The sequence below is a fragment of the Rana temporaria genome, chromosome 5, assembly GCF_905171775.1.
Source record: "Rana temporaria chromosome 5, aRanTem1.1, whole genome shotgun sequence".
NCBI lineage: Eukaryota > Metazoa > Chordata > Amphibia > Anura > Ranidae > Rana > Rana temporaria.
Window position 1 is genome coordinate 262,358,698 of NC_053493.1, and position 18,191 is coordinate 262,376,888.

Consider the following 18,191-nt stretch of genomic DNA (forward strand, 5'->3'; position numbering starts at 1 on the left):
AACATGAGAACATTGCATACTGTAGGTGATATATTTTTTGCCCAATTGCAAGTTTTAGCAAAACTTAGGACAGATATATTACATGGGGCTTCTATAGATGATTTTTTTTTACACTGGAGCAATGATTGAAGTAGGAGCGGGTGATGACAGTGAGTGCAAATTTCAGAATTTTGTGTGTTCACTTAAGCCAAAATTGCAATGCAGATTGATTATTATAACTCTTCCAAACAGCCTTCAAGTTCAAAAGCAACTCAGACAGCTATATTCTGTGTTGTGTTACGTTTGATTTGCTTTTGTGTTATTAAGATAAGATATGTTAAGATTAAGTAGATTTAAATTGCTTTGAGCTGCTTATTGACAGAAAGAAAATCCATCAAGATGCAACAACATGCCTGTACATACAAGTCCTTATACTGACATGATAATAGAAAAAAATATAAGATGTCCTTAATCTATCTCTCACAGTTAACCGTCCTCTTAACTGTATCCTGAAAACCATTAACCACAACCCTCAATCCTAAAAACGCAGGCCTTGGCATATAATCTTACATTTACCTCAGACATGTTACATTCTTACTACCCATCCCAACCTTAAACATTGGTGTTAACCTCTGACCTTATCACTAACATAACCCCTTGAAATCTATACTAACCCTGTCATTGTCTAAACTGAGATCCTCATCAAAATCACATAGCCCTTGCTCCTAAAAGGGGACGCATCAAGATGCCAGGGTTAAAAATAAATAAAATAGTTGATAAAATCTAGGGTGACAACAAAAGATGTGCAGGCACATTTTAACATTTCTATCTACAAGTCAGTCCTAAGAAAAATATAGGAAAGTAGGTGCTTTGCTGAGTTTAACATGAAAACAACAGCTTTAAAAATAATATTTTTTACCTATCTCAGTTCTGGTAATGAATCCTGGATCTTCCATAGCTCCAATTGTGAAGCAATCTGAAAGTAGATAAAACAACATTTTAACTTTTTTTAGGAAACGAAACACTGAATACTAAAAATGAATTCCAACTTTAAAGCCCAATAAAGGAATAATGATAATGTGGAGCTGGGTTTATTGTCTCAGGGCCCTAATAGTTTTGTAATCCTGGAAAAAAATAATTTTTATGAAAACTTTTGTGGCAGAATGTTAAGGCATTTGGCTTTGTTCTACAAAAAAGTAGCTTAGAGAGGAAAAAGAAAAATCAATATTTTGTTATGGCCATATAAGAGCACTGACCCTATTTCATTGAAGCATTGTAACATGGTCTGAATAAGGCTATTCAAGCACGACATCCCAAAAAAGCAGATGTGTTCGTTTTTGGTGCTGAGAATCACCTGTGAGGTAGTAGTATGCATGAGATTTGCAGGACAGAAAACCAAGAAAAAGTAAAGAGGAGCTCCAATTGACTCCTAAATTTAACATTACCATTCCCTTGTCCAAACCCTAAAATTTAACCTACTTCCTAAATTAATCCTTGATACTAAATCTGAGCCAACACTTACCTCTTAACCCAACCCTAAAAATGAACACTTAACCTCGCCTTTTCACCCCTTAACCTAACCATTAATATTTGCAAATTCATAAAATCACAGCTTCACAAAAATGTACATGAACTGAAATCTTTGTAGAAAGGAGCTTCCCAAAATACTTTTTAACTCTTATACAGGTCTTTACTATATGACACTGCTATCTGTTTAGCAACCATTTACTTTTTTGGTGATACAGTAAAACCTTGGATTGCAAGCGTAATGTGTTCCAGAAACATGCTTGTAATCCAAAGCATTCTTATATCAAAGCAAATTTTCCCATAAGAAATCATGGAAACTCAGATGATTCGTTCCACAACCATTTATTCTTAAGTCCTTTACTTTATAGCCCATATAAAAAAATTATAGCAATGTGATAGGTTGAGTAACCATAAAATGTCTAAGGAAGCCTCCATGTCCAAATGGAAGCCTCCACAAGGGGATTAAAAGCAAAATCGAGCAGGAGCTACAGGGTATAAAAGAGAAGAGAGGTGCCTCTTAGTGTAGCAGTATGGTTGCATTTAATGAAGGTACAACATTTGGCAACTCACACGGTTGATGAATAAAAGAGGCTCATCTAAGTATGCAGGCATCCGGGGTAAAGCTGTCCACAAACCGTCCTCCGTACCGCCAGCTCTCACCGCTGTCAGTCTGCAATCATGACCGGGAGGACTACCCTGCAGTAGAGCAATCTGAAAGTGAGGCTTGAAACGCTTGTGGGGCGCAGCATGGCAGGGATGATGTCGATGGCAGTGAGGAGGTCTGTCTATATGGACAGCTTTACCCTGGATGCTTTTATACTAAGATGTGCCTCTTTTAATCATCAACCATGCAAGTTACTAAATGTTGTACCTTCATTAAATGTAACCATATTGCTACACTTAGAGGCACCTCTCTTCTTTTATATACTCAGTTGTGACATGACATTTCTCTTATGTCAAGACATTGCTTGTATATCAAGTCAAAATGTATTTAAAAATGTTACTTGTCTTGCAAAACGCTCTTAAACCAAGTTACTCTCAAACCAAGGTTTTACTGTATAAGGCAGAAATATATAAGGTTATGGGTTCACAACTTTTTTCTCAGAAGTACACTGCGACGCAGTTACAAGATGTTGAGAAAATAGGTGTGTTGCGCTGATAATAACTTATTTCTGCGTACAAAATTATATAAGAAAGGAGACCCCCTAGTAAACTTAATACACAAGGGATCACAAGTGCAAAATAGACAATATTAAATCATCCAGTGAAGTGCCAGTGAAGTGCTAGGAATGAATCCCTATAAAGATCAGCATGCAATCTTCATGGGCAACTGCAGCAAGTCAGTACAACCTCTGTCGCATGGGAAAAAAGGGAGAGAGACACCACAGTCCAATATTCATGGGATAGTTCAAAGTATACAGACTTCACTCCCCTGTAACTTTTCACTTCAAGACAGTGCCGCTCATGTAAAAAAGAGAAAACACAGATATGGTGCAAATAACGTATAAATAGGAAGAAAAACCAATGCAATACAGCGATTGCACTCACGGAAGCCTCGATCACATTAGGCTCTGCTGTAAAGTATAACGAACGCCGCTCAGTGCTTAGACGATCTCCTCAGGTGGATGGTCGCGTCACTCGGCTCCTCCCCTAAGGGGAGGAGCCGAGTGACGCGACCATCCACCTGAGGAGATCGTCTAAGCACTGAGCGGCGTTCGTTATACTTTACAGCAGAGCCTAATGTGATCGAGGCTTCCGTGAGTGCAATCGCTGTATTGCATTGGTTTTTCTTCCTATTTATACGTTATTTGCACCATATCTGTGTTTTCTCTTTTTTACATGAGCGGCACTGTCTTGAAGTGAAAAGTTACAGGGGAGTGAAGTCTGTATACTTTGAACTATCCCATGAATATTGGACTGTGGTGTCTCTCTCCCTTTTTTCCCATGCGACAGAGGTTGTACTGACTTGCTGCAGTTGCCCATGAAGATTGCATGCTGATCTTTATAGGGATTCATTCCTAGCACTTCACTGGCACTTCACTGGATGATTTAATATTGTCTATTTTGCACTTGTGATCCCTTGTGTATTAAGTTTACTAGGGGGTCTCCTTTCTTATATAATTTTGTACGCAGAAATAAGTTATTATCAGCGCAACACACCTATTTTCTCACTATTATTGGTTTTGTACACCCTTTTTGTGTCTGCAGCGGTATTATTTAGTTTTTTATTTCTATTTTTTCTTTGATTAATTAGTATTAGTAGCGCTGTAGTACCATATTCATTTAGTTACAAGATGTTGTTACTTAACCAGTTGCAAAAACGTTGAAATATACACAAGTTCACAAGTATAAAGTATGCCCTGTCCTTCCGCCCTTCTGTCACACCTCCTTCCTCACATTTGCTGACTATTCCTGACTAACAAAATAATAGGCAGGAGTTGCTGTGTAATACAGCAGCGGTAGAAGCTTCTGAAGTCAAAAAATGGACTGCCTGACACAGTATTTATAAACACTGTTCAGAGGCGGGTTAGAGAGATACAAAGTAACATTGCTACTTTTGTATCTACCCTGTTTCATAAATCTGTAAATAAAAGGGATAAGCGTTCATCATTTTCCTGCTTACTTTTTTTTTTAGTTTTGTTATATTTTTGTCTATGGATTTCATAAGAAATTAAATAATTTCTGCACAACAATATCACCAAAAGAAAGCCTTATTTGTCTTAAAATCACCAAAGAAAAACATTGTTTGTCCTTAATATAACAAAGTAATCTGTATTACAATCTGCTCATATAAGATATCCTGGTGAAGTTGGGACATTTAGATCCAGTTGCAGATGCAAGACCTCCTTCTACTCCCCATACTTCACCTATCTGGGCTACCCCAGCCACACATCGGGATAAAATAAGATGGAGACAATGCTTCAGAAATATGAATGCCTGATAATAAGGATGTCTCATTCCATCGGCTAACATAGTTTTCTCTCTTTAAAAATACAGCAAAACGGAAAAGATATGAATTAAAAGGAAATATTGATCAAAGACTTCAACTTTTCCTATCAAGTTCAAAGAAAAGTTATTAAAGTTTTGAAAGTTTGCAAGTTTAATTGACAGCTCAAAGTAAACATCTGATCTACTCATTTAAAATGACTCTAGTTGGTATATCATAGTACCTTTTATACAAACTTATATATTTTTCTTTTTTCAATTTTTCAATATATGATATACAGCATGCACATTTTTGTTTCATAGACTCCTTGCTGAGGCTGATCTACTCTGCTTCCGTTAGTTTGTCCCCCTACTTACAAAGGTATCTTAAATCATGGTTGAGTTTGTGGAGATTCTTATGGGACCAATCATATTATCTATTAGACATGTGCATTCGTTTTTGTCCGAATGCATTTTCGTCCAAATTTCGGGAATTTTGGTTATTATTTTAACAAATGAAAATGAACATGCAGAATCCGAAATCCGAAAGATCTGACATAAAAAATTATTTATTTACGTTTTCGTTGCTACAACAGTTCGATATAGATAGAAGATTTGACATGACGCTGACAATAGCAATCTGTGTCTATCGAACCTGCGGTCGAATGTGCCTAACCTTAACTCTATTAGTCCAAGACTATTCTACATAGAGAGGAAAGATTCGACATAGAGAGAAAAGATTCAACATTATAGAGACAGTGTTGGGGTAGACCATTCGACATGAATGACGAAAATTCGAAGAAGCAGTGAAAAACATACAAATGTCGAATCTGTCATTGAAATCGTATGGTGTCTGTCGAAAGTTCTAAGAAGATTTGACAAGCAGCTAAACTGTACGACGCCGCAATCGTACATTTCCGGTCGAATGCTCAGCCCATAGGCTATCGAATGTTGGTTGACTAGTAATAATAATTTATAAATATAATTATTACTAGTGTTATACAACATTAGAATTCTTCTATAGCTTGTAGGTGGAACATTCGACCAAAAATGTACGATTGCGGCGTTGTACTGTTGTGACAGATTCAACCTTAATTAATTTGGAATTTCGGACGAATACATTTTTTAACTAAACAAAATAAATGAAAACAAATTTTCAGGAGTACCTAAATACATTTATTTTTCTGACAAAAACGAAATTCCGAAACAAAATATTTCAGTGTGCACATGTCTATTACTGTATCCATTGTTTCAATGGATGGGGCTCCTTTTGTGAGTATTGGACATTATTGTCCACATCAAAATTGTTCTTGGTCAGACAGTGTTCTTCACCCTGACCCCCAAGCTATTCATAATATTTCTCATAGTTTTACTAAGTTACACTATTTTTACAATTTTTTAAAAGGTCTAACAAAAAAATCTATTTTCCGTAAGGTGTTATATAGGATTAACCTTTTGCAATGCAGCGTTGATATTTTCTATAGGGTTATCATTTCTAATGTTCTACTTGACAGATACTCTATTCTCCATTTTTCACAAGTTTAAGAACAATATAAGCACTTACTCTGGTTATATATTTCTAGTTTTTGTACTCCCTACTGTAGTAAATATCACATACTATCATATCAGACCAATCTATATCTATGATAACTACAATAGGACTTAAAGTATTATCGCATAATGTTTAAGGTTTCAATTTGCCCAGTAAATGTAAAAAAGCATTCCGTAATTATAAAAGATTAGGAGCGGGTATTATTTTACTGCATGAAACCCACTTTGTCACCAATATTCACCTGCAATATTTCGACAGGTCTTACAGCCAGCATTATTGTACAGACTGTATTTTATAAAGAGATCACTAGTCATGGAAATACTAAATACTAATACTAAATACGAAATACTAAACTTATACAAGGACCCAGAGAGTAGACTTCTGATCCTGAAAGGCATTGTCGTCAAATCACTATTGCCTCAATTTATGCCTCCATTGAGGCACAATCTACATTTTTTAAAACCTTTTTTTGATATTCTTGATAGATATCATTCCCCCCACTTAATAGTAGGGGGAGACTTTAATTTGGCAGCAAATTCTGTACTTGATATAAGTAGACTTGTCCCTTCATCAAAGGCATTACCCGCTACCTACATAACCTTCAATTAATAGATACCTGGAGAGCTCATAATGTTGGTATAAGGGCTTATACTTTTTATTCTCATCCACATGAAAGCTATGCAAAATTAGACTATATTTTTGGAACCCTAATCTTGTTAGCTAAATCATCTAATGGTCTCATTGTTTTTTTCACTACCTCTAACATAGGCATGGCCCCTACCACATATAAATGGCATATTAATGACTCTCTATTAACAGACCCCACTATTACCCAACATTTTTCAACACAATTAGCATATTACTTTACTCATAATATAACTCCAGACATACCTTCTACCACTTTATGGACAGCACACAAGGCGGTTATGAGAGGTCACCTAATTAATACCGCCTCAGCCAAAAATAAATCAAAATTAATTGATATTAATACCCTAACTATACCCTAACTATAGAATTCGATAAATTATATTACCAGCATTTCCAATCCCCATCTCCAGATGAATATAATCAAATCCAAGATAAAAGAAGAACCCTGACAAAGAACAGACCTTGAGATGGTCCAAAGCAACATTCCTATTATTCCTCTTCACCAAAGCATTCTCCTCAGGATTTGCTTGGAGATGTTTTGCTTCCCACTCTTTCTGCCCAACAAATAAAAAAATTGGACGCACCATGTACCGCTATTGAAATAACTGAGATTAGCAGCTAGATTTACAGTTAGCTCAATAATTTGCTCCTTCAAATCAAGTTTCTTGATTACATTTTGAAGAACAATCAATTATACCATTCCATCTTCAAGGTATATTGTGGTCAAAGTTGATTCAACCTAGAGAGATCTTTCCCCTTAAATAAGGTAGTGGCTCACTCATATCAATTGTGGCACCGTTATAAAGATAAATTTGACCTGATTTTTACCACCTCCCCCCTAGCATCCTTTATCGGTGACCCCCACTTCCCCCCGGCCTTTAGAAATAGCAGTACTTTCTGTATATGGAAATTATGCAACCTCACTACTTTTAAATAAATCCCTATCCCTAAATAACAAATTTCACCCTTTTTCATATTTATGTGAACTATATAATCTCCCACTTTCAGAATCACCCCATTACACTAAAATTGAAAAATTCTACCAAAAATAATTCTCTCTAACATTATATCCCCCTTAGTCCCAATTTGAACAAATCTGCATCTCATCAGCAAGAGATAGGGGCTTGATCTCTCGTATTTACCGCTGTTTAAATGAAGTCTGGAATTAAATTTAGTCTCTCACCCTAAAGAAGTTATGGAGATTTTCACAGATTTCTACAATAATTTGCTATCTGCTCCTCATTCTTCACCAAAGCATTCTTCTCATGATTGGCTTTGAGATGTTTTGTTTCCCACTCTGTTTGCTTAACAAATTGAAAAACTGAATGCACCATGTACCGCTATTGAAATAACTGAGATTATTAAGTCCCTAAAAACTTCCGCAGCACCTGGACCAGATGTATATTCTACCCTTTATTATAATTGTTTCCCCATATTCTGTCCCCTCATTTATTTAAATTACACAATTATATTTTACAAGGTAATAAAAAAAAAAAAAAAGGGGGCTTGATCTCTCGTATTTACCACTGTTTAAATAAATTTTCTCTCTCAGAAAAATCAAAACCAATGCTGCAATGGGAAATTGACTTGGATCAGTCTTTTACAATACAAGAATGGAGCCACTATGATCCGAAACCTACTGAAATGTACTCGCTCAATTTTGGCTAGAGAAACAGCCATCAAAAAACACACCAGATGGTATCTAACTCCCTTTAAATTGAACTAATTTTATCCATCGGTATCCCCCACTTGTTTTAGGGGATGCCCAGATCAAGGCACCATCTTACATACCTTCTGGAACTGCAAAATATTGAAACCTATAAGCATAAGCAGCAGCGTAGATTGAACATAATATAGTCAAAAAAAATTCCCTTACCCCTAAAGTCCCATACACACGATCGTAATTTCCGATGGAAAAAGTCAGACGGACTTTTCCCATCGGAAATTCCAACCATGTGTATGCCCCATCAGAGAATTTCCTTCAGAAATTCTGATGAATTCCATCAGAGTTTAAATATAGAACATGTTCTATTTTACTCTGATGGAATTCCGTCGGAATTCCGATGTGCTTTTGGCCGGGCAAAAGCCTGATCGTTTGTACGCGCCATTAAATGTGTTTATTGTTTGCACCTATACCTAATGTATCCACCCAGCATATTAGATTAATAAACACACTGTTTAACTCAATCCACTGGATGATAGCGTTTAACTGGCACTCATCAACAGTTCTTTGGTCCCTAGTATTAAGTAGAATGGAACAAATAAAACTCTCAGAGCGTATACACCATTCACTCTTTGACACCATGCACATTGTCCAAAAAAATGGTCCTCTTGGGATATACCACATCCCTAAATATCACCTAATGTAGCCTAAACATAAATATCATTTTAGAACAAAACTGTGATGTAACTTATATAACCTTATAGGAAAAATGAATTCTTAGATATCACCATTATTGTTTGTATGTTGTATTGCTATTTTCTTTTTGTATATATACCATTCACCTTTTATTAAGTACATACTTGCTATATATTGGATGTACCTATGTTTCTGTTATACATTTGTACTAAACTATGACCTTCTGCAATAATAAAAATCGTTTGTAAACAAAAAGATAACAAAGTAATACATATATTGTTTTGTTATGTCAAATAGGCCTTTAGGAGAAATGTAAAAAATGCTCTGGTCCATAGTGGGTGTGCAGGTGTGAAAACTGAAATGGTATTTTTTGCAGCCAAATGGGAAATTTATTTTGTAGCGTTACATTGCTTTTACTGATGGAAATAATACACTTACTGGCTGTCAATGATACCTTCGAAGAACATGTCTATCCCCCACTGACCTCTGTTTCTCTACTTTATGAAAGTCTGTAACATATGATGTGTGTGAGACTTTATTTATTACTTGCATTCCTTAAGTGTGTATATGTTCTCTGAACATTTCTTCTTTTTTAACACAACGCTATTTTATGTTTTATTTTTAATAATGATTTATTATTTGTTAAAAAGTGCACATACTTCAGGCTGAGAAGTACTGATATACCCCAACCTGCAAAGGGAGCTTTGTGTTACTAGCGCTATTTCCAACAGTCATCGTTAATCAATGATGGTCATGGAAAGTCTTTAAATGCCAGCAGAATGTGTTTAAGAGTCCATTCAAGTATAAGGCCTCGTACACATGACCGAGAATCTCGTCGTAAAAGAAACTTTGTTTTCCTCGACGAGGTTCTTGTCAAGCTTGACAAGATTTTTGTCAAGCTTTCCTTGCATACACACTGTCGAGACAAAATCTCGTCGTTCTGAAACGCGGTGACGTATAACACGTATGACGACACTACAAAAGGGGAAGTTCCATTCCACTGGCGCCACCCTTGGGGCTGCTTTTGCTAATCTCATGTTACCGCGTGTTAAGTAAAAGTTTGGTGAGAGACGATTCACGTTTTTCAGTCTGTTACAGCATGACCAATGTGCTATCTCCATTACAAACGCTACTTTTACCGAAGGTGGGCTCCTGTCTCATACTTTATTCGGAGCATGCGCGGGTTTCTAAGCATACACATAAACGTGTTTCTCGTCGTAAACCAGCCCGACGAGAACCACGACCAGAAAATTGAGATTCCCGACGAGAAAAAAGAGAGCATGTTCTTTTTTTTTTCTCATCGAGATCCACAACAGTTTTCTCGACGAAAAACATACACACGACCGTTTTTCTCTGCAAAAAAGCTCTGCCAGTAGGTTTCTTGATGAATGAATGAATGAAAAATTTATATAGCGCAGCACATGCGAACTGAATCGCCTCTGGGCGCTGGTTGTTTGTGTCTCATGCCTTCAGAAAAGCAGGGTTTTGATCTGCCTTCTGAAAGACAGGTGGTTTTGCTCCAACCGAATGCTGGTTGGTAAAGCATTCCAAAGCCTGGGGCCCTGGAAAGCAAACCTTCTTTCTCCTTTGGACTTGTATTTGGTTTTAGGAACCTTGACCAGATTTTGGTCGGTGGATCGCAGAATGCGGTTGCAATTGTGCGGTTTGATCTTGTCGCATAGATATCTAGGAGCCTTCCCATGGATGCACTTATGTGTCAGGCAGAGTGCTTTGAATGCAATTCTGTCTTTCACTGGCAACCAGTGAAGGGATCTCAGTGAAGGTGAGATTGATTCCCAAGATTTTTTCCCAGTCACCAGTCTAGCGGCCGTATTCTGTACGACTTGAAGACGAGCGATTTGGTACTTGGGGAGCCCGAGGTAAAGGGCATTTGCATAGTCCAGTCTGGAATTCACGATTGTTCCCACCACGACTGCTACGTCTTCTTTGGGGATAAATGGAATAAGTCTGCGTAGTAGGCGCAGCAGATGGTGCGCCCCGCTGACTACTGACCCTATTTGTGCGTCCATTGTCATGAAGGTGTCAAACGTGACTCCTAGACTTTTGACTTTGGAGCTAGGGGCGATAATTTGTCCCAGAGTGGGCGATGGTGTCCAGTTTGTTGCCGATTGTCTCTTCCGACTGGCATCGAACATAAAGAGTTCTGTTTTAGCGCTATTGAGTTTGAGATAACTCTTAGTCATCCAGTTTTCTATTGAAGAGAGACATTTCTCTAATCTGAGATGATGATCCTTTTTGTGGCAGATGCGAAAATACAACTGCGTGTCGTCTGCATAAGAGTGATAGAGTAGTTCTTGGCTACTGATAATATCAAAGAGAGGACGAAGATAGATATTAAACAGCACCGGTGATAGGGGGGATCCTTGGGGGACCCCACATGGCACCGTGCGTTTTTCTGACGTGATGGTTTTTGCAGAGGAAAATGGTCGTGTGTACAAACCCTTGTAGCCTGAGTGTGCCTCAATACAGGGCTACACAGGTAAGATACCATATGGCCTGTGCTGTAGTAGGATTAAATTCAATTTGTCCAGATTTGCAAATATACGATGTGTTACGTAATCAAAAACAGTAAAAAAAAATTTAAAGGGAATTTATTGGACAACTCAAACAGACTTGCTAGGGAATGTAACACATCCCAAGCTCATCTGTGACAATGCTCTTTTATCACATATCAACACTGATGGACTTTATGATTGTGATTATGTATCATATAAACAACACATGCTTACTTTCGACTATAGAGCATGCCTTTTGAAGCAGGCTAGACATATGCCTTTATCTAAAGTCATTTGATATATGCAATTGCACAGTTAATATTGCACAGTTAATACACAGGTAGGTTTGATATTTTAATGAGGCAATAACATTACTTGATTATTATTTTTTTGTGAGAATTGGTCTAAAATTTTGTTTGGGTTGTCCCATAAAGTCCCTTTAAAACAACCTATCCTTGTTTAAAAGGAGATACTCGCTGTTCTTCATAGCTAATATCCATTCATAGCCAATAACAAGATGGACCAAAATTGCATAGTTAATACACAGGTAGGTTTGATATTTTAATGATGCAATAAAATTACTTGATTATAATGTTTTTGTGAGAATTGGTCTAAATTTAAAATATTGTTTGGGTTGTCCCATAAAGTCCATTTAAAACAACCTATCCTTGTTTAAATAGAGATACTCACTTGTCTTCATAGCTAATATCCATTTATAGCCAATAACAAGATGGACCAATGACGCTATGCATGTACCATACCTGTGGGATCCCCGTGGCAGCTGGAAATCACTGTAGTAAGCACCACTAGTACAGGGATTGCTGCTGACTTCTGGGTCTCATGTGAAGCAGCTGTCCTGCTGCTTATTGAACACAACAGGCCGCACGCTCAGCAAGGGCATAATTTAGAGAACACTTTGCAGTTTCTCAATAAATGCAAAGAGCTTTCTGATTGGACGAGGTGGGATTGTGCTGTTACCCTTCCTCAACTCATCCTCTATGATTTCATCACTGGTTCTTGCCCTGTTGGAAGGTTGTAAACCTTTCAGCTAAAGAGTCTTTGAAGATTTTTTAGCTAAACTTCTCCTGTAGTTCAGCTGTCGGATTTACATAACTGCTGCTTTACAGTCGGGATCAACCCAGATGCCTGGACCGGCAGCTGGTGCAGCCTCTCCTCCCCTCCTGCACAGCCCAGCACTCCAGTGGGTGCTGAAGGGGCAAAACTGACAGTCATGGCTCTCTTCTGTTTAGAGTGGAGGGGGAGAACTGAGTGATCAGTGGTATTTTATCACTCGGTTCTTGGGGTAGAGGGTATCAAATACCACCAAATGAAAGCTCTATTTGTGTGAAAAAAAAGACATCAATATTGTTTGGGTACAATGTCGCACGACCGCACAATTGTCAGTGAAAGCAACGCAGTGTCGTATCACATCAAATGGCCTGGTCATTAAGGGGGCAAATACTTCCGGGGCTGAAGTGGTTAATATATTCTGACTATATGGCTCTGAGATATTTGGGTAGATTCACGTACGGGCGCCTAAAATTAGGACGGCCTAGCCTACTCTTTTTAGGCTACACCGCCGGAAATTATTTAGGTTAGAAGTGATTCTCAAACCACTTACCTTCAAATTTTCAGCGGCGTAGCCTAAAACGAGCGGGCGTAAGCGCGCCATAATTCAAATAACTGGGAGGGGGGCGTGTATTATTGAAATGAGGCTTGACCTCACTTTTTTTGACGTTTTTTACACTGCGCATGCGCCGGGCGACTACATTTCCCAGGGCGCATTGCGGCTAAGTAGGCCGTACGGTCCTATTGATTTTGCCGCGTACGTAAACGTCGTAAATCCCGATTCGCGACGACTTGCATCAAACGACGTAAAAAATTCGAACCTTGCGGCGGGAACGGCGGCCATACTTAACATTGTTATTCCACCTCATAGGTGGAATAACTTTAGGCGGACTATCGCGTACGGAAACGATGTAACTCGACGGTGTTGGCCCGGTGTACGCTCGTAAATCGTCGGGAATCGGTGTATCCCCTCATTTACATAATCTAGGCCGGCCAAAAGAAACATTGCAACCTAAGATAGAATGGCGCAAGCCAGCCTATCTTAGGTATGTTTAAGTGTATCTCTGTTTGAGAATACACTTAAACATAGGCCGGCTTAGATTCAGAGTTAGGTTGGCTTATCTGTAGATAAGCCGGCCTAACTCTTTGTGAATCTACCTAATTGTATGTACTTGTAAGCATTCCTGAACATTGTATCCTTTACAATGATAAAACAATATGTCAACACATCAAATTCATTGTTTGAGGAATTCTATGAAAGAAAAAGTTCACTTTTTTATACTTTTTAAGCATGAAAAAATTATTTGCAAACAATCTCAAGAAAGTATAACAGACAAACCAAAAAAAAAGATAAAAGTGTTGAACAGTGACCATCTGTCATTACTGTTCAAAGAAAGAAGTTCATGTGGCTTCAAATAAGATAACCAACCAAAACAAGGCCACATTTAATCATACGAGTACAGTTTTTGCATTTACATTTTATACTGTCTGTAGTCTTATTCAGACCTTTAGTGGCTTAAATCATCTTGCCATCTGTTTCATGACATTCATGTCACAGTCAATTAAGATCCCCTATTTTCAAGCTGTCTTCATTGTTTAATGTGCAACTTCTATCTAGTTACTTTGCAAGCACCACACGGGAGAAGCTTGCTATCCCTGCTGGAGACCAGCACATATGAGACAGAAGAGAATAATGACAGCAAGCTTTGCTAAGAGTTCTAGCATGACAAACGCACGCAGTTACTGATTCCAATTATGAAAGTGGATGGAGAAAAAAGGTGCTGCCTTTGGGAGGCTCCTGTCAAATTGACAAGCTAAAGAAGTCACTCATCTCTCTTTAGCAGTGTTAACACTGCTTGAAAGTCTATTTCTAAGGAAACAATATGTTCTAACAAGCATTTCTCGGCTGCGGAAGATGTAATGTGTACATTCTGGCTATTCATGTTAGTATAAAATTTACTAATGGAAAAAAATGACCGGGAAAGGCTACAAATATTTCTGTTACATGTATTGTTACCAATGACAGATCTTGGTTTTAACATGTAGACATTTTAATAATAGCCTTTACCAGGGTCTTTTTAACAAAGGTCAGGCCTAAGGTAAGTATAGAATGTGAAACGTGTATATGATATTTACTGTGCATAGATATTGGATTACTACTATTGTAAAAATACGGTACCAGCTATCTTAGAACACCTAAATCTGATCTCCAGGAAGATATACAATATAATTGCATCTCTCTGTTCATTATTGCACTATTAAAGCTAAAGTTTAGTTAAAATTTGTGTTGTAGATACCAGGGACATAATTTACCTCTAATGAAGTATATTCCATGTGCTGCTGGCTGCTGCTTACCATAGAAATCTTCCATCCACTGATACCGGATATTTCCACAGTGGTGATCTTCTGGTGCTGCAAGGGTTAAGATTATCAGTTGACTGCAGCATATACAAGAACTCATAATTTGCTTTCTTGGAATGCATAGTGTTCTGTGAATGGAGGAGGAGAAGATAAATACAAGAATCCACTTCCTACAATCACATTCTGGGAAAATATACTACCAGTTCTTATGTGGGCAAGAGAAGGGAAAGTGGAGGGGGAGAGTGGCACTGATGGTTCAAATATCTTAACCCCTGCAGTGCTGGAAGATCACCACTGTGGAAAATATCCAGCATCAGAGTAAGGAAGATTTCTACAGCAGACAGCAGAGTCATGTATTTCACCTGTGTATTTAACTGTTTGGCTGGAGTTCAGCGTAGACTGTCAGTAGGGATGAGCAAACTGGGTGAAGTTAGGTTCTTATGTGGTTCAGCAAACCCAGCAGGAAGACTGCAAACCCTGAACATAGTGCCAAACGCTATTGAAGGCTTTGGGATCTTAGGGCCAGATTCACAAAAGAGGTACGACGGCGTATCTCCTGATACGCCGTCGTATCTCTGTGATCCGCCCGTCCTAACTATGCGGCTGATTCATAGAATCGGTTCTGCATAGATAGCCCTAAGATCCGACAGGTGTAATTGACTTACACTGTCGGATCTTAGGATGCAATTCTATGCCGGCCGCTAGGTGGCGATGCCATTGCGGTCGGCGTAGAATATGCAAATTACTAGTTACGGCGATCCACGAACGTCCGCATTACCCGTCGCTCTAACTTTACGTCGAGATACGCGTCATAAAATTAGGGCTGAGCCCTAGGTGTTCTAAGCAATGATAAGTATGGCCGTCGTTCCCGCGCCGAAATGTAAAAAATCATGTAGTTTGCGTAAGTCATCCATGAATGGCGCTGGACGCCATTTACGTTAACGTCCAAACAAATTACATCCGTCCGACGTCATTTAGCGCAATGCACGTCGGGTAATTTTCCCGACGGAGCATGTGCAGTACGTTCGGCGTGGGAACGCGCCTAATTTAAATGGTGCCCGCCCCATTTGAATTAGGCGGGCTTTCCCCCGAGCGAATTTACGTTACACCACCGCAAGTTTACAGGTAAGAGCTTTGTGAATCAGGCACTTACGCTGTAAACCTGCGGCGGTGTAACCTAAATGGGATACGTTACGCTGCCGTGGAGCAACGTAAATGTATCTGAATCTGGCCCTTAGTTTTTTCAAGATTAATTTGCATGCTATTGTTAAAAAAAGCCTAGGTTACTTTGGACTGTATTGGGGACATGTATTTAATGCAAAGCTTAAAGGATAATGTTGACTTGCTGCCAATGATGTTTTTCTCCTGCCATGATGACTTGCTGCCCAAAGATTTTGCCTTGCCTACCCTCACTAAATGACAGGTCCATAGCTGCTAGAATGTAAACAAATAATCTGGGGATCCTGGTTGATGTCATTGACTAAGAAAGGTTTATGATCATTTTTACGTAATTTAGCATTTAGTGGCAATAGTGCCACTAATCAGATGGTGAGGAAACATTGTTAGGCACACATGTGCAAAATTGCTGGACAATGTGATTAATACTGAATTTACAGAATTTACAGGGCATTATTTATTTATTTTTATTGTAAAGGACTTTGCCTATGGTATCTGAGTGTTTATGCCTGGCTGATTTGCTTACATGTATACAGCCGGGGATAGATGAACAGTATCCACCAGCAAAGGAAGTCTATGGAAAGCTCCCCAATAGCGACACAGATAGAAATAAACCCAGAGATTAGTTAGAAGCTACAGTATGTTGTGCTTTTTTCTCACTGTTGTCATAATGAATAGATCATCTCTCTCCTCTTGCCAACATGTTCCTTTGTAAGTACATTACATAGTTACATAGTAGGTGAAAGTTGAAAAAAGACACAAGTCCGTCAAGTCCAACCTATGTGTGTGATTATATGTCAGTATTACCTTGTATATCCCTGTATGTTGTGATATGCATCTAACATACCAGATAAACTTTTATTGCTGTCCCTCTTTTCCCAGTCCGTATGATATTGTACGGAAAGTATGGCCTCATGCACAATGGGCATTTTTACAGCTGCTGTTTTTGGCTTCTGGTGTTTCTTTTCTACAGCCAGTAAACTCCCCAGCACGTTATCCTGTGTCCATGCACACATAGAGCCGGATTCACAAAACACTTACGCCGACGTATCTACAGATACGCCGCGTAAGTGTAAATGTGTGCCGTCATATCTGTGCGCTGTGCCCATAGAACTAGATACGCCTGAAAATAGGCTTCTTACGAACTACGTAACTTGCCTACGCCGGCGTATCTTGGGCACATATTTACGCTGGAGGCATATGGGAATTTCGATTCCCATATGCAAATGAGTGAGATACACAGATTCACGATCGTACTTGCGCCCGGCGCATTAATATATGCTGTTTACGTAATTCATGCATCCGGCGTAAAGTTAAGCCTCATAAAGCAGGTGTAAGTCATGTTAAGGTATGGGCCAGGGAACAGCCGTCGCATTTTACATCGTTTACGTAGTAGTGCGTGAATAGGGCTGGGCGTAGGTTACGTTCACGTCGTAGGTATTGAGCCGTCGTATCTTAGGGATTTCAATGGGCTGAATGAACAAAATGACTTGATTTCCACATCCACACATTCGATGTGGATGGGGGAATCCTCCCTTCTGAGATAGTGCATTATTATTATTATTATTATACAGGATTTATATAGCGCCAACAGTTTACGCAGCGCTTTACAACATCAGGGAAGACATTATAGTTACAATACAATTTAATACAGGAATGATCAGAGGGCCCTGCTCGTTAGAGCATTCTGACAGCAGGGAGACTTCTCAGCCATCAGAATACACTGATCAGCGCTGCCAGGTATTGTTGGCATAATCGGCTATGATCAGTAGATTGACTTCTGTACAACCATCTTGCTCACACATGGTTTGAAAGTTGGCTGCTCCCTGCTGAACCGTCCACATTTCTATCCATGTACAGCTGGCTTTATGTATATACTAATATAGCAGTGTATGTCAATCAGTAACTGTTTTAAAACAAAGATATCAGCAAGCTTTACCTGCATGAATATTTAGTGTATGTCACATCACAGCTTTATAAATAATGTATGAAAAAAGATGCATATCTAATTCCTATAAAATATAAATATATATTCCTAAAATGCATCTTAAATGGTCTAAGAATATGCTTTTTCTGTTTT

The 18,191-nt window shown here is 38.6% G+C and overlaps 1 long non-coding RNA gene across 3 annotated transcripts in view; it reads right to left on the reverse strand.

The window, feature by feature from the left end:
* The window catches only part of LOC120940760, a 64,311-nt gene that overhangs the window by 13,302 nt on the left and 32,818 nt on the right, over window positions 1–18,191 (reverse strand). Inside the window, exons 5-6 of one of the 3 annotated variants that reach the window (XR_005749476.1) lie at window positions 7,093–7,185; window positions 899–955 (exon numbers count right to left, since the gene is read on the reverse strand). This is a non-coding gene — a long non-coding RNA (uncharacterized LOC120940760). Of the gene's footprint in view, window positions 1–898; window positions 956–7,092; window positions 7,186–14,887; window positions 14,987–18,191 lie in introns of all 3 variants that reach the window. The other 2 variants (XR_005749474.1, XR_005749475.1) reach the window with 2 other exon arrangements.